The sequence below is a fragment of the Eurosta solidaginis genome, chromosome 5, assembly GCF_040869045.1.
Source record: "Eurosta solidaginis isolate ZX-2024a chromosome 5, ASM4086904v1, whole genome shotgun sequence".
NCBI classification, from domain to species: Eukaryota; Metazoa; Arthropoda; class Insecta; order Diptera; family Tephritidae; genus Eurosta; species Eurosta solidaginis.
Window position 1 is genome coordinate 33,535,500 of NC_090323.1, and position 22,251 is coordinate 33,557,750.

The following is a 22,251-nucleotide window of genomic DNA, read 5'->3' on the forward strand; positions in this document are numbered from 1 at the left end:
AATATAGTTGAGCAATCTTACACACAACATGAATTTAGAATTGGCCATATGACAGCAACAAACATGCATTATCTACAAAATATTTTGCAGTAAGCATTTTCCAAATAAAACGTGTGAACAAAACGTGTCAAAAGAATTTATCAAACGGCGAACATATGGCACCACTGGTTATTGCTGCTGCTACTGCAAACCGCTTGCCATTTATCGACAAATGCCCGAGCTGTGCAGCTCGCAGTTCAATGATGCGCTAGTTGTATGTAATGCAGTCAATGTCATGGCTAATACCAGCGCAATGAGCTAACAGAATTGCTCTGTTTTCTAGTTTGGCGCCGATTATATGTTTATTTTGAATAAAGGTTTAAAGTTCTGACAGCAGTTTGACCAAATATGAGTCTCAGACACAAACTCAATGTAAATTCTTTTTAAGTTATCAATCTAATATAAGCTCCACCGAAGTGCTTTAAACACTTAACAGCGCCAGGTGCGCTACCCTTAGTATTTACATCATGGCAGAACGCTGCGCTGAGTTACTTAGCACTAGCATATATCCGATGCGTAGACTGTGGTAAGCCAGTGTAGAGTACGAGTATAAATGATTTGTAGTTGAGAAGATATTCGATTGACAGAAAAATGTTTTGGAGCTTTTTAGCACGATTGCACACGTGGACATATAAATCCCAGCAATCCATCGTGGATTTGGTAGCAAAATGATGGAGGCTTGTAATATACTCGATATCACCGCCTTACATGCAGCACAATGGTCAGGTCAAGGCTCTTGCGTCGTCTACTACAGTGGCCGCATGAACAAACGCGAAGTTTGGAGCCAAGCTGTTGGTTTTGTGATGGGAAAAAAACGTTGCCGCTAAGCACTATTGCTCAAAGCTGTGGGCGAGTGTCTCGGCCCGATATGCATTAAGTCGAAGGTTTCCACCCCAGCAGTTTAAGGTGCTTAGAATATAACTGCGGCAGGTATGCCTGTCATAAGAGGCGACTAAAATACCCTAATGATACAAGGGTCTGCCAGTACAATCAATACCTTCTTAAACCGATATGTAAACCTCACCTACCCTTGGGGATTTCTGTTCCTTAAGCAGCCGAGGCAACCCCAAGTTCCATGGAACTAGCGGGTAGGGGAATGCATGGCCTAGAAGGTTCAATGTGGTCATATTAAATCATACCCATGATGGTCGAGCGTGTACCTTAATGGTGCTTGTTACCGGAACAAGCCGGTTTAATATCCGGCAAAGGACCAGCAACATCGACAACACTCCCCAAAGGGTTTCAGTATCTCGTTCATATGCGCCTATGCGCCTATAGACGGTGCGAATGAAACGGAAAAGGATTTCTTCTAAGAATAACTAGAAAAGAAATACGATTAATGCCTCCAACATAATATTAAAAAATGCTTAGCGACTTTAGCGCCAGTGTGGGCAAGTAAGTGGCTTTTTGGTCCTATAGTCGGAAAATTGACTTCACTGCCACTCGAAATATGGCTATCCGCAGCAGCAGGCTCAAACAAGAAAAGACACATAAAGCAACTTGGCTATCTTCTGATCGAAGAACACGAAACCAAATCGAACACGTCATGGTCGACGGCGGACATACTTCGATATCGAAATTATAGTCGAGTTATCGGTTTATTCCCACTTGATATAGCGGAGTCATCGGCTTATTCATATTGGTTTATTATCGGCCAGTTATCGACCGGTAATATTGAAGTTCTATCGGTATGTTTAATGAGGAACTTATGGGTCGTCAACAATAAATCGATATCATGCCGATAGCAAATCGGTGAAACTGCGTTAAGAAATTGGTGGCTTTTTGGTAGAAAACCGATAACTTTACGATAGCAAATAGATAAATTTACTATAACATATCGATAAGATGACACTGAACAACTGATAGCGCTCCTGTAAGAAATAAAATTAAGCGGGATAATAATGCGGCAACAAACTATTAATAAATCGAAAACTATTCGGTAACAAATCGATATCATGTCGAAAAATAATTGACAACTTTAAGAAAACAAATCCATAAGTTTTCGATAACTAACCAATAACTTCTGGTAAAAAATTCGATAAATTTTTCATACCAAAAATTAACTTTTTACCAATTTAGAAATATGCGCATTTTGTATTACATCTCCATAAACCCGGGTTCCGTGCAGTTCGATTAGCTGAATACTCATTTGAAACTCGTTTGTTGCTTGGATCCCCAACGTTAAGTTAGGTTGATATGAATGGTAAAAAGGACCTCACATTGACTGAATGTGTCCATAGTGTTACCAGAATTTATTTGACGACCACACTGAAAACCCCCCAGTTAGTTACCAAGACTTACGTAATGAAATAACTCCGTCCTCTAGGCAAATACTAGAAGCTTTGTATAAGCTATTCTACTTGCTGCGTCTAGATCTAATAGCTGTGCCACTCCTAATACTTATTTCTGGTAGGACACAGTAAACAGCAGATCCGACACTTTCCGTTAATTTGGAACCACACATTTATACACGTTTATAGTATGTTTTACCATTTACGCCATCTTGCTCCAACCCTACGGTTATACGGTGGCCCTCAGATGCTTTTTGCAACTTAAGCACGGGACCTTGTAGCCCCTTCGCCATATCCTTGATGACGACAAACGGCTATGGTCATATCGCCTGCACTCACACTGCTCCGAGGCCTTAAGACTAGCTGCAGTTGCTAACGCTATATTTTACGTCATTATGTCTGCAGGTGGGATGTGCTGTTATGGTAACTTTCAAGACTTCCTTTATGCTTATCATTGATAATCTGCATATCCCCTCTATTTTTTTGGTAAACGTTCTTATTTGTGTGGCTGTCTACCAAACCATGACCCCAAGGTAAAGTATGGGATTGAAAATAAATACACATTGAGAGAGTTTGAGCGATAGGCTCCAGGTACATATTGGCATCCTTTTGCATGCATATAGCGCCACAAAGATTTTCTCCGCTCGCTCTTTCACATGTAGCTTACACGATAACTTGCTATCTAGTATAATTCCTAGATATTTTGTGTTGTATTTTTCTTGTAGGGTGATCTCTGCCCTAGTAAGTAATACCGCGATAGCGGTTATTCCGACGCCAGGTACCCGTGCATGCACACCGCTAAGCGCCTGATAGGTCAGAGAGCTGATTATTGATAGACATCTGCGCTTATGATGACTGAAAAGTCATCTTTATACGCCATGACTAGTCCTATGTCGGACTTATCAACTGGTTGAAAACCAGCATCGACAGCATTGGTAATGCGATGTGATCATTCTGCAGCTTAAAGAGGATCTAATCAAATTTGTCAGGGCCGGATGTACACAAATCGAATTTGGACTATCAATGATTGCTCGAATCAAGACATTATTGAAATATCTGTCAATTTCCAGAAAAACACATCGGACATATTCCTGGTGTCCCAGGCTTTTCTCTATATTCGTAACCACCCAATTATATATGGTAGCGATTGAAATGCCTTTGGTGTAAGCACGTTGTGCAAAAGCGAATAATTCCTTATTCATATTGATTTTATATACACATCTCTTAATTTCTCTATGGTTTTGAGCAGAAACGATGGCAAACTTATAGGCCAGTAGTCTTTCGGGTGCAGATGACTGACTGGTTCCTCCCGCTTTCGGTATGCAGACTACCAGCCGCTCTCCAAGATTGTGGAACATGGTTCAGTTTTATGCTCAAAGATTGTTCTAAATAATTCTAGAACCGTTCCACCTGCCATCTCCAACATAGCAGAAAATATTTTGTATGAAGGCAACAAAGGTTTTTTTACTACGAACTCGCTTGTATGTTGCATGCAGCTGTGCAGCACGTGAATTTGAGAATTGATACCGCTAAAATCATCAACCTCATCATCGAACGTGCCACATGCTAACGTTGCTACAAGATATTTTTGTTGCTGTTGAATACATTTTGCCGGGTCAGCGTCGTTTACTAACAGCAGCATATGTTTCTATTCTACTCGCTCTATTATAATATGCATGCGTGCACATTGTTATTGCAATTGTAAAGCCAAACTTAGTTTTGTTGTTGCTATTTTTGACTGCTGCTTCTTTGCGTGCACTAATATGCCTGTTATATAATTTATGTGTATGAAGAAGCATATAATTTCTTTTCTTCACCCACTGCCGCCTGCAACAGCCCGGAGTAATTAGCATTTTTTCTTCGTTTGAATTTTGTTTTGTTATTGCGCGCTCTTTTGGCTTTTTTTTGTTGATGCTCACGAAATTTTATTGTTTCTGTTTTCACTAGCTAACAAACTGTTTTTGTTTACATTTCAATGGTTTCGTTTTGATTTAATTTTTCACTTTGTTTACATAGGCTTGTTAGTGGGTGATATGTGCCTAAATGTATGTGTGAGTTCAGTTTGGTATATGCTTGTGTAAGGGGCAAAACATCGACAAGTGCCCTGTAGGGAACTCAGTCATACAAATCGCTGGTTCAGTACCAAATAAGAACTAATTAGATAGTAACTAGATTTCATCTAGTTCGAAAATCGAAAATGTGGGTTTTCATATTTTGTATTTAACATATATTTGTTAAATATATTTACAAAAGACGGGTTCTAGCCTTAAGGAACTTCGACAATGAGTATGCCTTCTTTCCCAACACTTTAAAGCCTTTTCCTTACATAAACTCCATAGCATATCGGTAAGCAAATTGTCAGTAAAAAGGGTTCCACCAAGCACATTTAATTGCCATAAATTCAACGGGGTAAATTTAGACACTTAGAAGCAACTTATGTTTGAGTAAATTCGTCTTAAACGGGCAATTTTGGAGAATCCTAAATACTAACTGCCTGTACACACACACAAACATACACTTATGAAAGGGTTTCTATCAGGCATGCTTAACCAACGAAACGATATCATTTCGTTACGATAATCAACGTTAATAAACGAAACGAAGTCATTTCGTTTCGTTTATTAACGTTAAGATCGTCAAATTAACGAAATTATTTCGTTTCGTTTTCTGCCATATCAAAACGAAATCAAATCGTTTATGTTGATTATTAATTTCAAACTATGCTGGCAAAGCTGATTGATGGCGGAGTCATTAAAGGTGAAAGCATTATCCAAGCTGATTGCAACTTTTCTCATGAATTTTGACAGTACGAACATTTCTCAGGGTATTTTTGACATTACCACCAACGAATTACACAAACAAATTACATAGAGTTTGTGTGTGTATGTGCGCTCGTTGTTGCCACCTTACGGCTTCACCATGGCTATAGCATTGCCAGCACAATTCAAACATAAAGTATCACGTTTTCGTTAACGTTTTTAACGTTAACGAAAGCTTTTCGTTTCGGTTAAAAACGAGATACAATTTATCTTGATAATTTCTTTATCGATAATATTTCGAAGTGTTTCAACGGAAACGGTGGAAATTTTTTGATAAACGATTAGCTTAACGTTAAGGTGCATCCCTGGTTTCTATGCGTTAATACTTTCAGCCTCATTCTGTTTTGCGAACGAGATGCTTAATGAATGATACTTGCGTTAGTAGTATCGTCTGCTAATGGTACTCTGAAGTTACAATATCGATTATCTTTCAGCCTTACTATATTCGTGAACTGCATGAAAACAATTCTGAAATTTGTCTTTGTCCTTTGTTTCTGACACTTTGTTGTCGCTTTAGCAGCAGCTTTTCGTTACAGAGAATGCCGAGTTAACGTATGAGTCAGTTGTTTTCATTTTTGCCTGTCGCTCTGCTCGCCGACAGGAAAGACAATCGTTTTTGACACTATAGCGTCGAAGGTAATGAGGCTAGTTGTATCGCGTAGACAGTTTTAGACCGATTTTGGGTTAATCTTTTAAAGCGATAACGAAAGCCTGAGACGCAAAAACATACTGGCTAACATATGTATTTCGAATATTCGGCTGGATCTGAACTATCTTAAAAAATGTAGTTGATATTTCCAGTGCAGGTAATTATGGAGTGGTTTGGTACTATCGAAAAACGGGGTAAAATCATATTTAGAGCAACTTGTGGAATTTTGTTCTGGTTCAACACCAACAAAATTGTATCAACAAAAGAAATAGATCTGATTGTATATTTATACCTTACCCTTTTTCAATAGTACTTTCGAAAATATCTATCGTATGGACTTTTAAATAGTCAAATGTTCTTTCGAAAGCATCAAATGAGTTAAAGAAAAATTATATCTACTTTAGAAAATAAGAAAAAACTTTAGAAAGTATCAAAAGTTCTTCAGAATATATCTAGTATATTTCTTGCTTTTTGAAATCGAACTGATTATTTCTGAAGTCCATATCATATATTCTAAAATTGAACTGACAACATTGAGTGATGCATTCAAAAATCAGTATGATATTTTCGAAAGAACTATTGGAAAAGCTGTAGTTTGGAACTGTCAAAAAAGTACTAATATACCAGCTTCTTCTTTTCCTACAGTACTTTCGAAAATATATTTTTTTTATACCAGAATACATGATTTCGATTTTAGAAAGTATCATTTGGGGGTTTAACTATTAACTAATGCTCTTTCGAAGTCTTCAAATGAGCTTTAGAACTAAAAAATCTAATTAATAAAATAAAAAATTTACTTGAGAAAGAATCAAAAGCTCTTCAGCATGTACCAAATGTAACATTAAAATTTGACAGAACCACATTAATTATTTTTTTGTTTTATTTTAATAAATTATATTAACAAAAATAATATAAATTTTATGTTGCCGAAAGTTCATTTAACCAGGGGCTGAAACGGTTATTCCTTTAATAATATAATTACTTGCAAAACTATTAATTTTGAACTTTATATATATTTGGATCAAGAAAAATATTATTTTCGCATTTTTATTTTTTGAGTCCGATAGAACTATTTAAACTCGGACTTTTAAAAATAAAGAAATTAGAAAGTCCGGAAATAAAATTTAAATTCAGACTTTTATTTTTTAAGGCCAAAATAAAAGTCCCGCTTGATAACAAAGAAACGGCTTATCCGAAATAAAAAAAAAATTTTAAATCCGGACTTTTATTTCCGGACTTTTATTTTTAAAAGTCCGAGTTTAACTAGTTCTATCGGACTCAAAATATAAAAGTACAGATTTTACTTTTATATGTGGACTTTTATGGAAAAAGTTCGAAAAATAAAAAGGATGCATGGTTCGACATGATATTGCTATAGGTATACCTGGGAACTCAAACATTTTCACCTAGGACAATTTTTTGGCCAGGACTTTGTCAACTTCGAAAAAAAAAAATTATTATTTTGCGTCTCTGCATTTAACACCTTCTGAAGTACATTAAATGTTTTCTTAACTACATTTGATTATTTTTTATGTACATTTGACTTATCTTAAGTACATTTCGTGCTTTATGTAATCAAATTGATTCATTCTTAAATTAAACTGACATTTTCCAAAATCGAACTGATGCATACGACAATCATTATGATATTTTCTAAAGTACTGTAAAGAGAGGTAATGCAGCGGGGGCAATATCCATCGCATGGGACAGCGCAATATTACATTCGCCAGTTGAAAGCAATTGAGAGTAATCAAATGCGATAGAATCGCACAAGTTTCGAAGCATGCATGAAATGCTGGTACTGGGAAACAATATCTAGCAAGTGCATTATTTTTCTTGCTTTGCTCGAGCGTTAACTCGAAGCTGCAAACAAACACATTTTTTCTTTTAAAATGTACTCATATGAAATTTTTGCTGGCGATTGCCTCATTACGCATGTGTTCGTGGCAAAAATAGCTCATCATACAAATTTTAAGCAAAAAAAAATAATATTCATAGCGTACTTTTTTAAATGATCGCTTCAATGATTTTGTGGCCGCCAAAGAAGAATTTTAATTGTTTTAGTAGATGTATAAGTTTTCTAAATTCTCCAAAATTAATGCAACACTTTTTTCCCGCACCAAATTAGATGGAATCAAATATGGGACAAGTAAACATAATTTTCTAGAATCTTAGAGGACAACGGTAGTATTGCATAGTTTGAGCCAAAATCAATTGGGTTCGTAGTGAGCTCCGGGCATGATTCTCATATTAATTTTTATTATTAGGCCTCGATTCATTGCGACCTTTTTTAAGATATTTTGCCCTTGAAATTTCAGGCTATTACTGTATGTAAAGTCTTTTAATTAGTACGAGGTGGCTAAGAGTGCCGTGTTCTCTGAACTACTTGATTGCTTAATTACATATGGTTTACTAGTAAATATGTGCCTTTGGGAGTCCACAGAAGGGCTCTAGACCAAAGAATGTTGATATAGTACCCTGCTCAGCTAGTTAGTCACTGTTTATGTACCTGATGGCCGGGAAACCATCCTAACTAAACTTTGTTTTGGCTCGTAGGTCGGTTAGGTCAGTTTCATATCACGGTAATACTTAACCGTCCTTGAAAGGCAATCCCAAGACCATGCATTAATGAGCTCTTCTGTATCATGTTTAAGAACAAGAAAACAATTTAGAAAAGGAATGAAGCAAATTCTGAAAGCTTTAGAAATCGAATTTGGAACACCCAAAAAAGATGGAAGAGTTACAGACCTGTTAACAAACGCCAACAAGCGAGCTTATACTCTTCAGCAATCCAGTGCATAATAAGGCCACAAAGGTAGAGCAAGAAATATTTGTGCGATTTTTTTCGTTAATCGGGCTATTCACTCTGTTTTTTTTACAATAATACTATAATTTTCCAAAAAGGTAGAGCAAGAAAAATTTGTGCAATTTTTTCGTTAATCGGGCTATTCACACCTTTTCTTACAATTATACTGTAATTTTTCCTTTATTGTTGTTTTAAGTTTATTTTAAAAATTATTTTAGATTCTTTGGACGTTGTGCTTTAAAAGAATGTTTTTTAGTTTCCTTAAACTACATTTATTTTTTAGTTATTAACTCAAAAATCGGCGGCCGCCGTGGTGTGATGGTAGCCCGCTCCGCCTACCACACCGAGGTTCCTGAAATAAGTTCCTTTAATTAGAAAAAATCTTGTCCAATCGGGGTCGCTCTTCGGAAGTGGGTTGGTTCGAGTGTATTTCTGCCATGAAAGGCTTCTCAGCTAAAATTCATCTACTTTGCCGATGCCGTTCGGAGGCGGCATAGTTCACGTTGGTCCCGTCCCGCCAAAATGTAAGGAAAATTAAAAGGAACACGAAGGCCCTAATCTTTTCGGAGGTAAGTTGCACCAAGTACATATTTATTTATGTTATTTAATTATTATAAATTACTTGTAAAAACCACAAAATTGTTAGATGTATTCTATGATTACAGTTGGTAAAATATATTGCATGCTAAAAAAAATAACTGTTATTTAATAATATTGAAGTAATTGATAACTTATATAAAAACCGATCACTTTTTAAGGGCCGATTGCTTTATTAAAGTCAGATCTTTTTTAGGATCCAGGCTGTTTTTCAGATTCGGACACTTTTTTCAAATCGGGTAAATTCTCAAAATCGGCTACTTTTTCGGAACAGGGTAGTTTGTAGAGACGGTTAAGTTTTAAGACAGCAGTTTTGTGATGATAGCGTGAAAAAATTGGTTGCTCTTTATCATTTAGAATTTAGGCGAATTGTCAGTTTCATAATTTACTATGGGGTCCTTGGTAAAAATTACACATAATCAGTGATTAGCAAAATAGTAGCCTCCATAACCACCCCGAGAGAGCACGGCAAACAATTTTGTGCAACTCACACGCAGATCTAGCGACCAAGAACAAAGCACCAAGGACTTCAATAATACTGACAGCTCGAGTGCATGACGTATGGCCCAAGTACTTAGCACAGCAAGCTCTTATATAGGATGAATACAAATCATGGTCTCAATTTTGCTCTGATAGAGGATGCAGTTATTTTAAAGCTGGAGACATTGGTGCTTTATCGGTAACCTTTTAACAGCTGATTCGACCAACCTTATTAGAATCAATGCAATCGATTATTGGTGCCGCTAAGGTCGTAACCGTATCGTAGCCAACCAATTGGTTTTTGGTTTACCGTCGTAACGATAAACAGCTGATTACGTTAGGGATACGACTACAGCGATACGACATACGGCACCAATGACTCCCGCTTAAACCAGTTGTGTAAGTGTATTAGTGAGAGCGAGAACATGAGCAACCCAGCAGGAAACTAAAGTTAAAATTACAACATGCAGAAAATGCATTTATACCAAAAACTTTGGAAAATTTCCTTTTTGATTCAGAAATAATTTGAAATATTTTCAAGTCCCTAAAATATCGCAAATTAGAGGCGATCAATCGTTTAAAAAATCATATTTCCGAGACTAATACATTCGCCGCAACCGGGGAAATACAAAATTTTTAAAAAAGATGTAGCTGATTTAAAAAAACAAAAACAAAAGATACATTCATGTAAATTTTCTTACTATTTCGCTAAGTTTTTTAAATACTCTATAGTAGTTTTTTGCGGTGCAGACGCTAAATTTCTTTTGGCGCAGAAAAAAAGCAGTCCAGAATGAAATTGTTACAACTTTTATTAAAACATTTAAAAAAGTCATATTGTATTGAAAAGTTATTAAATACAACATACCCGAAAAGGTAGAGACCCAAACCTAAGCATGTTTGGAAGATGAGCCCCATATGGAAAGGCCGTCCTGCCAGTTGCGTCCCTCCATCGTTATATTTCTCACAGGAAACCTTAACATTTGTGCGACAGCTGTTCGCAATGTTTATTCGTTGCTGTATCGCTAACGACTGACGATGGAGAGTAAGAATATGTGTGAAACAAGTCTGGCTCAATTGAGCTATGGCGCGCCGACCACTGTTTTAAAACTAATGTTTTTGGTACTAAATTTTGTACCAAGATAAAAGGTTATTTTATATGATGGAGGACTATTATTCTAAAATGTTTTAAAAAACTTAAAATCTGTATATCGGGGGACAAAATCTTTGCTTCTAAATAGATTTTCAAACTATGCCACATTTGTGTTCCTTTACTTTTACACCATAAGTGGTATAAGCATTGTAAGTTCACGTTAATCAAATAGCCGAGAAGTGGAATTTTAACTAGATTGGATTTTATTGTCGTCACTAAACAAAGGGTTATTTCGCTTAAGGCGAATTAACATAAACGAGTTGGCCTCTTTAAAGCAAAGAAAGCGCTAAGTCCTTTCGTTGTTATCTTATGGCAATGCCTAAGCTTCAAAGCAACGCAGTAAGACCAAAGTGTTAATGTAAAGCCACCTTAATGTTCAATTGCGATCAAAAACTTCCACTTTCCCAGACTGCATCGCATATTTAGAATGCCGACATATTAAAAGAGGTTACCCCTTTGTCGGGGAAAACATATCGAGTCACTCCGGTACTTACAACCGCCTTTCGTGGGTTTGGTATTTTGTTTTGAACTTTTATGCGTAAAGTAAACGCTCGTACTAAACTGGACCGCTCTCAGTATATTAACCAACAGATATAATGGGCGTGGACTCATATACATATCTTTTATCTGTGTCTAAGGCTTAGGTTTGCCTTTGTTGAATTTCAACTGATTCGTATCGAATAAATCAATGCTTTAATTCTGTATGTCAAATTTCTAGTCTCAACTTGAGCGAAGGCCAATTTATGTACACCATAAGTGATACCGAAACCCCATAAACTATTTTAATATGACTAGAATTTCACGATATCTACTACCCGTTTTTTTGCAGGATTTCGGAAAAAATATTTTGAGTTTGTACAAGCACACAGGCTAGTTCCATAAGAAATTAGTGCTCTCAAATAAAGATTCATAGCCCGGAGACCTATTTGATCAGCATTTTTTAATATGACATACCTGATATTGTAGTTTTCTATAGAATCCTGTACTTACCTGAAAAAAGGAAGACAATTTTTATTTAGTCAAGTTGAAAGATGTATAAAAGGTCACAAATTTCATGTAAAATACAACAGCGAATAGGAAAATGACAGTGGCAGTTTTTATCAAATTTCGTCGCTTAAATTTCTTTTATTTTATTTTCTATAATTTAAAAAAAGCATCATTGAATTTCGTAACTGAGACTATACAAATTAGTCTATAAAATGTTTTCGGAAAAATGTTAAAACTCGTGAAATTTTTCGAACTTTTTATTTAGAGTTTTCTGAGAATGCCCAATCAATTTTAGTACAATCCTCAACTAACTTCCACTTTTTTATTTTCATTGGATTTGCTAGCTAAAACTACGCAAACTTATCCCAAAAGCGTTTTCCAAAAACTTCTTAAATTCGAAAAATTTTACGATAATTTCGAAGTTTTATTTAAATATTTTTATACTCAGTTGAGCAGAGCTCACAGAGTATATTAAGTTTGATTGGATAACGGTTGGTTGTACATATATAAAGGAATCGAGATAAATATAGACTTCCATATATAAAAATAATCCGGATTGAAAAAAAATTTGATTGAGCCATGTCCGTCCCTCCGTCCGTCCGTTAACACGATAACTTGAGTAAATTTTGAGGTATCTTGATGAAATTTGGTATGTAGGTTCCTGAGCCCTCATCTCAGATCGCTATTTAAAATGAACGATATCGGACTATAACCACGCCCACTTTTTTTTTTTTTTTATGTACGTATGTATTTATTTGAAAATTTGTTCCTAGCACAACAATTTTGACAAATTATTTAACAGTGCTAGTCGATATCGAAAATTTCGAAAAACCGAAAAGTGCGATAATTCATTACCAAATACAGATAAAGCGACGAAACTTGGTAAATGAGTTGAATTTATGACCCAAAATAGAAAATAGTAAAATTTTGGACAACGGGCGTGGCACCGCCCACTTTTAAAAGAAGGTAATTTAAAAATTTTGCAGGCTGTCATTTGTCAGTCGTTGAAGATATCATGATGAAATTTGGCAAGGACGTTACTCCTATTACTATATATACGCCTAATAAAAATTAGCAAAATCGGAGATGGATCACGCCCACTATTAAAAAAAAAATTTTTTAAGTAAAATTTTGACAAAAAATTTAATATCTTTACAGTATATAAGTAAATATGTCAACATTCAACTCCAGTAATGATATGGTGCAACAAAATTCAAAAAGAAAAGAAAATTTCAAAATGGGCGTGGCTCCGCCCTTTTTCATTTAATTTGTCTAGGATACTTTTAACGCCATAAGTCGAACAAAAATTAACCAATCCTTTTGAAATTTGGTAGGGGCATAGATTTTATGATGTTAACTGTTTTCTGTGAAAACGGGCGAAATCGGTTGATGCCACGCCCAGTTTTTATACACAGTCGTTCGTCTGTCCTTCCGCATGGCCGTCAACACGATAACTTGAGCAAAAATCGACATATCTTTAATGAACTTAGTTCACGTACTTACTTGAACTCACTTTATCCTGGTATGAAAAATGAACGAAATCCGACAATGACCACGCCCCCTTTTTCGATATCGAAAATTACGAAAAATGAAAAAAATGCCATAATTCTATACCAAATACGAAAAAAGGGATGAAACATGGTAAGGTAATTGGATAGTTTTATTGACGCGAAATATAACTTTAGAAAAAACTTTATAAAATGGTTGTGACACCTACCATATTAAGTAGATGAAAAGGTTCTGCAGGGCGAAATAAAAAACCCTTAAAATCTTGGCAGGTATTACATATATAAATAAATTAGCGGTATCCAACAGATGATGTTCTGGGTCACCCTGGTCCACATTTTGGTCGATATCTGGAAAACGCCTTCACATATACAACTACCACCACTCCCTTTTAAAACTCTCATTAATACCTTTAATTTGATAGCCAAATCGTACAAACTCATTCTAAAGTCACCCCTGGTCCACCTTTATGGCGATATTTCGAAACGGCGTCCACCTATAGAACTAAGGCCCACTCCCTTTTAAAATACTCATTAGCACCTTTCGTTTGATGCCCATATTGTGCAAACAAATTCTAGGGTCACCCCTGGTCCTCCTTTATGGCGATGTCTCGAAACGGTGTCCACCTATGGAACTAAGGATTACTCCCTTTTAAAATACTCATTAACACGTTTCTTTTATACCCATATTGTACAAACAAATTCTATGGTCACCCCTGGTCCACCTTTATGCCGATATCTCGAAACGGCGTCCACCTATGGAACTAAGGATTACTCGCTTTTAAAATACTCATTAACACCTTTCATTTGATACCCATATCGTACAAACGCATTCTAGAGTCACCCCTGGTCCACCTTTATGGCGATATCTTGAAAAGGCGACCACCTATACAACAACCACCACTCCCTTTTAAAACCCTCATTAATACCTTTAATTTGATACCCATATCGTACAAACACATTCTAGAGTCACCCCTGGTCCACCTTTATGGCGATATTTCGAAACGGCGTCCACCTATAGAACTAAGGCCCACTTCCTTTTAAAATACTCATTAACATAATTCGTTTGATGCCCATATTGTACAGACAAATTCTGGGGTCACCCCTGGTCACCTTTGTGGCGATATCTCGAAACGGCGTCCACCTATGGAACTAAGGATTACTCCCTTTTAAAATACTCAACACTAAAATATTAAACAATAGGCCGGGTCGATTTGTGGGGAGGCAAAAAAATCGCCCATTGCTCTGTGAAAATCATATTCTAGGGATCAAAATAAGAAACTTTGCCGAAGGAACCATACCTCTAAAATGAATTCTGATGTCGCCCCCTTTGGGTCGTAGGGGCAAATTTTGAAAAATCCCACTTTGAAATGCCTATGTTTTTTCTTTTTGGAGTTTATTTTTCTCTTTAGAAATTTATTTAGTCAGAACATATGTAAATGAAAAAAATGAATTTAACATAGTAATAGAAAAGAAATAAAAAAAAAAAATTATTAGAAATTAGCGTTTTTACAACCCCCTTTGAAAACCAAGGCATCACTGCGATGCATTTGCATGTTGTAAACATAGTTGTGTGGGTTTTTTATTCAACCGTTTTAAAAAATGAAGGTATCACTGTGACACAATTGCAGATCGTAAAATTGCTTGTGCTGTTTTTTTTAAGCCACCACAAACCACAGCAGGTAGAATTGAAATTGCCCCTACCCAGAAGTCCGACCAAAAGGGGGGGACATCAGAGTTCGTTTTAGAGGTATGGTTCCTTCGGCAAAGTTTCTTATTTTGATCCCTAGAATACGATTTTCACAGAGCAATGAGCGATTTTTAAATCGACCCGCCCTATTAAACACGCTTCGCACAAGAGATGTCAAAATTCAGTAGAAGCTTTGAGGGACCTAAAGCTTGTATTCAGTTTGACTTAAATTGATTGGACTCAAAACTGCATACTAAAAAAAATAAAAAATTTGGAACAATAAAACAAAAAGTTCTAAGTTTTGGTAAACTTTACTCGAATTTTCGAATTTTGTTCGAAAATGTTTTTTTAGATTGATTTGCAAAGATTGTACCAAAATTGATTGGATATACTAAAATAAAAATCAAAATAAAAAGTTCGAAAATTTACTTGAATTTTCAAAGACGTTTTTGAGACTGGTTTAAATGGTTTGAGTTACCGAATAACAAAAAAAATAATTATTTCGCCGTCGACTTCACTAATCAACAAAACAAATTCAGAAAACTTTAAATTAAAATTTCTAAAACCTTTTTAATTTTAAAATTTTTTCAGAGGTTGTTAAGATCAAGTTGTATAGTTTTAGTTACAAAACTTAATAAGGGTTTTTTCAAAAATGATCGGTAATAAAAAAACGATGACGATTGTACTAAAACTGATTTAGCATAATCAAACTAATTCAAAAAACTCTAAATGAAAAGTTCGAAAATTTACTTGAAATTTCGAAAACAACTTTAAGATCAGTTGCATAATCTCAGTTACAGAATTGATGGAAATTTGCATTATCAAAAGTAAAAAAGAGTTTGATAGATAAAATTTAATAGCAACTGCCACTGCTTTTTTTGCCTTCGCTCTTGTATGTCTTTCAAATTAAAATTATAATAACTTATTTAATGTATTCACCTTATTGATGATTAATTTATTATATTCCATAAGACTTATTGGAAATCAGAATTATGTCTTCATCGAAATTTCATATACTCATAGATTTTGTTGATTTTAAATCTCTCACATGTAACTCGAAACAGAAAGAAACAGATTTCTGTTGTAATCCATCAGCACATAAAACAACAACAAAAAAAGTTCATTCTGTCACATACGCTTACTGAAACACCCAACCACATTATTCTGTACTGTCCAAGGACAGTGACAGCAACAAATCACCGTCATGTCAATAACAGTTGAAAAATTGTTAAAATTGAATTACAGTTGCAATTTGAATATCAGTGTATATATCTCGAAGGGAATAAGTGGCGAGAAGAATAATTGTTGATTGTGGTAAATGGGTGCGACTTACGATAGGCTGTGGTGTGCTTTGAGGTGTTTGTGCGAATTTAATAGATGTATTTAAGCATAGGGTTGTTTGTAGAGAACATCTGATGGACGAACTCCGAAAGTTTCAGTACAATTTGCATGAAATCTGGTAAAAAAGAGCTCTTAGCATTGGTTTTGCAATAGGATGTACATCTTTCTAGCAGACCTATTCGCACAAATTCTAATTCTAGAAAAAATATAGAAGCAGAATGAATTGTAAATGGATGCAGAAGTTGAGAAAGAAAGAAAGGGTTCGGCGGAGGGAGATTCCGAGGAATCGCGTAAGATATAGGAATTGATTTCGGCGTAAGTGGAGAAGAGATAGAAATAGGTATAGGTCAGGCGAAGAGTGAAAAAGAGAGAGAAAGAGGTATAGGTCAAGCTAATGACTGTCTGCTATATTGGCGTCTAATACAATGCACGTGAAGGATCATTACAATTTAACCCTTTTCCTGTTTTAAACCTCCTCTAAAGCCAACATCACCGCCATCCAAAAAGTGCAATAGGACGAAGCAGGGAAAAAAGAAAATACAAATTGTGACATTTACTGAAGGGGCCATGCAAATAAGCGCAGTTTTGTTATTGGATTTGTGGTGGGATAGAGTCTTTGTCAGCAAGTACTGACGTTCACGACTATGGATTGAAGGGATTCAAGGGGTTGTGTAGCGCAATATATAGCTTCTCCAACCCAATTGTCAACCTCACCTTCGAGCGGCGAATCCCGTTTCACTAACAGACGAGGCTCTGGCGACCCCAAGCTCCTCATGGAACTTGGGGGTGGGGAGGGAGGGATGACCTGAAGGTTTAATGTGGCCATATAAATCGTTCCCGAGATGGTCGGGCCAGCACCTTAATGGTGCTGTGTTACCGGAGCGTATCGGATCTGTATCCGACAAAGGACCATCACATCGATAACACTCCCCAAAGCCTTCGGGGAGTAACTAATCGCTACAACAACAACAACAACAACAACAACAACTATGGATGAACGTCCCAACGCAATTCGCATAAAATAAAATGGTTTAATATCTCATTGCGGCTGCCGTAGTGAGATGGTAGCGTGTTTTGCCATCGATACCGAAGATCCGGGGTTCACGCCCCGGGCAAGGCAACATCAAAATTTTAGAAACAAGTTTTTTCAATTAGAAGACAAGTTTTTAAAGCGAGGTCGCCTCTCAGCAGTGTTTGGCAAGTACTCCGAGTATATTTCTGCCATGAAACGCTCTCAGTGAAAACTCATATGCCTTGCAGATACCGTTCGGAGTCGGCATAAAACAAATAGGTCCTGTTCTGCCAATTTGTAGGAAAAAATCCAGAGGAGCACGACGTAAGTTGGAAGAGAAGCTCGGCCTAAAATCTCTTCGGAGATTATCGCGCCTTACATTTTTAATATGTCCTTTCTCTGCGACGATGTACTGACGGAGTAGAGGAACTATGAGTTGAAAGACACATTCTAAGAGCGCCTGGAATGCATATGCGAGCGCTGCCCGCGCTATGATAGCCGCCTAACACGACTTTAACACCAGGGTGAGCAAAAAAGTTGCTTTTGACCCGACGGTCGGAAAGTTCAGTCTTCAAACCAAAACCTCCCCAAATGGCCTGAGGCTGATCGAATGCGTCGATGTTCGTAATATGGTCTTAGATAGCATGAGGTTTATGCATTGAGATATACATCAAGCGACATGGCTTGATCGAAATACACTCAATAAGATCGACCACGCTGTAATAGATGGACGGCATGCCTCTAGAGTTTTATATATGCGTACGATTCGGGGACTTAGTACCAACGTCGACCATTATCGCGTCACAGCTAGAATACGCGCCCCCTCTGCGCGACTAAAACTAAGGAACAAAAAACACAAGGACAACTAGAAGTCAAAGGCTGCAATAGCAACAGACTGCCAATGATTTCGCAACTTGACCCTCACACCTGCTCTTTGAGAGCACAAGTCAATCCAATGAAATGCATGAGCGGAGGGGGCGAGCACGTATAAACTACTGGTATGGTGACGAATGCCTCGTTGCAACCGAAAAAAAGGACGCTACCTACAGGCCTATCTTGAAAGTGAAAGCAACAAGGATAGTGTGTCAGCGGTATTGCCAGTTGAAAAGTAACGCGAGACGCCATTATATTAAGAAACAAGTAAGGAAGGTTAAGTTCGGGTGTAACCGAACATGACATACTCAGTTGAGAGCTATGGTGACAACATAAGGGAAAATAACCATGTAGGAAAATGAACCGAGGGAACCCTGGAACGTCTTTGTATGACATGTGTATCAAATGAAAGGCATTAAAAAGTATTTTATGAGGGAGTGGGCCATAGTTCTATAGGTGGACGCCATTTAGGGATATAGCCATAAAGGTGGACCAGGGGTGACCCTAGAATTTATTTGTACAATATGGGTATCAAAAGAAAGGTGTTAATGAGTATTTTAAAAGGGAGTAATCCTTAGTTCCATAGCTGGACGCCTTTTCGAGATATCGCCATAAAGGTGGGCCAGGGGTGACTCTAGAATTTGTTTGTACGATATGGGTATCAAATGAAAGGTGTTAATGAGTATTTTAAAAGGGCGTGGGGCTTAGTTCTATAGGTGTTCGCCTTTTCGAGATATCGCCATAAAGGTGGAACAGGGGTGACTTTAGAATATGTTTGTACGATATGGGTATCAAATGAAAGGTGTTAATGAGTATTTTAAAAGGGCGTGGGGCTTAGTTCTATAGGCGGACGCCTTTTGTAGATATCGCCATAAAGGTGGACCAGGGGTGACTCTAGAATGAGTTTGTACGATATGGGTATCAAATTAAAGGTATTAATGAGTTTTAAAAGGGAGTGGTGGTAGTTGTATATGTGAAGGTGTTTTCCAGACATCGACCAAAATGTGGACCAGGGTGACCCAGAACATCATCTGTTGGATACCGCTAATTTATTTATATATGTAATACCTGCCAAGATTTTAAGGGTTTTTTATTTCGCCCTGCAGAACTTTTTCATTTTCTTCTACTTAATATGGTAGGTGTCACAACCATTTTATAAAGTTTTTTCTAAAGTTATATTTCGCGTCAATAAAACAATCCAATTACCTTACCATGTTTCATCCGTTTTTTCGTATTTGGTATAGAATTATGGCATTTTGGCATTTTTCGTAATTTTCGATATCGAAAAAGTGGGTGTGGTCATAGTCGGATTTCGTTCATTTTTCATACCAAGATAGAGTGAGTTGAAGTAAGCGCGTGAACTAAGTTCATTAAAGATATGTCGATTTCTGCTCAAGTTATCGTGTTAACGGCCATGCAGAAGGACAGACGGACGATTGTGTATAAAAACTGGGCGTGGCATCAACCGATTTCGCCCATTTTCACAGAAAACAGTTAACGTCATAAAATCTATGCCCCTACCAAATTTCAAAAGGATTGGTTAATTTTTGTTCGACTTATGGCGTTAAAAGTATCCTAGACAAATTAAACGAAAAAGGGCGAAGCCACTCCCATTTTGAAATTTTCTTTTATTTTTGTATTTTGTTGCACCATATCATTACTGGAGTTGAATGTTGACATATATTACTTATATACTGTAAAGATATTAAATTTTTTGTTAAAATTTTACTTAAAAAAAAATTTTTTTTTTAAAGTGGGCGTGGTCCTTCTCCGATTTTGCTAATTTTTATTAAGCGTACATATAGTAATACTAGTAACGCTCCTGCCAAATTTCGTCATGATATCTTCAACGACTGCCAAATTACAGCTTGCAAAAGTTTTAAATTACCTTCTTTTAAAAGTGGGCGGTGCCACGCCCATTGTCCAAAATTTTACTCATTTTCTATTCTCCGTCATAAGTTCAACTCATATACCAAGTTTCGTCGCTTTATCTGTCTTTTGTAATGAATTATCGCACTTTTTCTGTTTTTCGAAATTTTCGATATCGAAAAAGTGGGCGTGGTTATAGTCCGATATCGTTCATTTTAAATAGCGATCTGAGATGAGTGCTCAGGAACCTACATACCAAATTTCATCAAGATACCTCAAAATTTACTCAAATTATCGTGTTAACGGACGGACATGGCTCAATCAAATTTTTTTTCGATCCTGATTATTTTGATATATGGAAGTCTATATCTATCTCGATTCCTTTATATATGTACAACCAACCGTTATCCAATCAAACTTAATATACTCTGTGAGCTCTGCTCAACTGAGTATAAAAAGCATAGGCAGGAAGGCGTGACTGTAAGATTGAGCTGCTAGTCACCAGGAATAACGCCCGCAAATTTTACAAAAAACCCGGAGACCGGGAGAATTTCTTAAGACCGGGCCAAACTTCTGTAAACAGAAAACAGTGACCCGGTATCCTACGTCGAGGGGGTGCTTAAGCTATGGAGAGGACACTTATAAATAGAGAGAGCGATTAAACACTCAGCGAAGATGACGAATCCGATCCCTCAATCAATGATGGTGCAGTAAACGTTTACCCCACCAAACTGCAATGAAGTAAGAATAACGATAATCAGATTAAAAAACCACAACGACGCGTGAACTGATGGATTGCTTGCACGTGGATCAACTTCTTTGCAAAATATTGTCGAACAAGTGCATTCCCGATGATCGGATACTGCGTTTTCTTTGCCAAGTTCGCAAGGAGAGATCCTGCTAACTACTTGATATATTGCGGAATTAACCCTATAAGTATCACACATAAGACCCAGTGAAGCGTGCATTCCGAAAGATTTAAGTTCGTCGTAAATCGGCTAATTGAACCTTATTAGGAAAACTTCATACATCGAAAATCTACCAAATCTATGCGCCAAATCCTGGAAAAAACCGCGAAAAAAGAATTTACATACAACATCTTTTCGTCGATTTAAAATTTGCCTTCGACAGGATAAAAATGAGCTGCCAATATGCCGCTATATCTGAATTTGGTTTCTGCTAAGTGGTGCAGAAGCATGGACAATGACAACATTAGATGAGGCGGCTCCGGGAATGTTCGTGAGACAAGTATATGAAATGATTTATGGGATGTATGAGCTTCCAGAGAATTAAATCACAGCGGCTATGCTGGTTTGGATATGTTATGTGAACGAGAGAATGGTGCTTTGGAAAAAATAGTTCTTATCGGAACCCATCTATGAAAGCAAAACAGAGGGTGGCCCACTTTGTTGGAGAGATAAGGGGAAAACGATTTATATTCCCTTAATGTGAGCAATCGTTTAAACGGTTAAGCTACAGTTAAGTTAGTAAGTAAGTCAGGGACTATCTCAGAACCGGCTAAGACAGAGCAAGTTCCCGTTCAATTGGTCTGCAGAGGTAAACAGTTGTAGGGATATCACAGTTTCAAAAAGCGTCAGCTGAAGGCACTGCGAGGTAACAAAATTGAAACTAGTACAATCTCTTAATGGGATAACTCTGCGTGTGTTCGAACCTGCTGAGATTCACCGCAGGTTATGAACTAGTGATCCCTTTGGTGTCTCTGTTGAAAACTGATAAAAACTTCTTTGGTGTATTGATGTAGTATGCACTTTTATATGCATTCTAAAAAACTAAAGGCAAAAAACAAATATTGAAAGGGTTTACAAAAAAATTAAATAAACAACAAAGTCAAGCAGAAGCGCGTAAAAAAAGCTTACCAATAACAAGCAAAACCATATTTCCATTTGTGCCATGTATGGAACAAACAAATATTGTACTCATGCACAGACACTTCGTTGAGCGAACGTTTTTGTGCAGAAGATGAATGAAGCACATTATTGACAGTCGATTTCAGTTAAGCACAACTACACAAGTAGCAAAAAAGCACACAGAGAAATTTGTATGCAACAGCTTTGATGTATGCAATGGTCATCGAAGGCTGCATTTGCATTTTGTGTTTATTTTATAGTTTTTGTTTTTATCA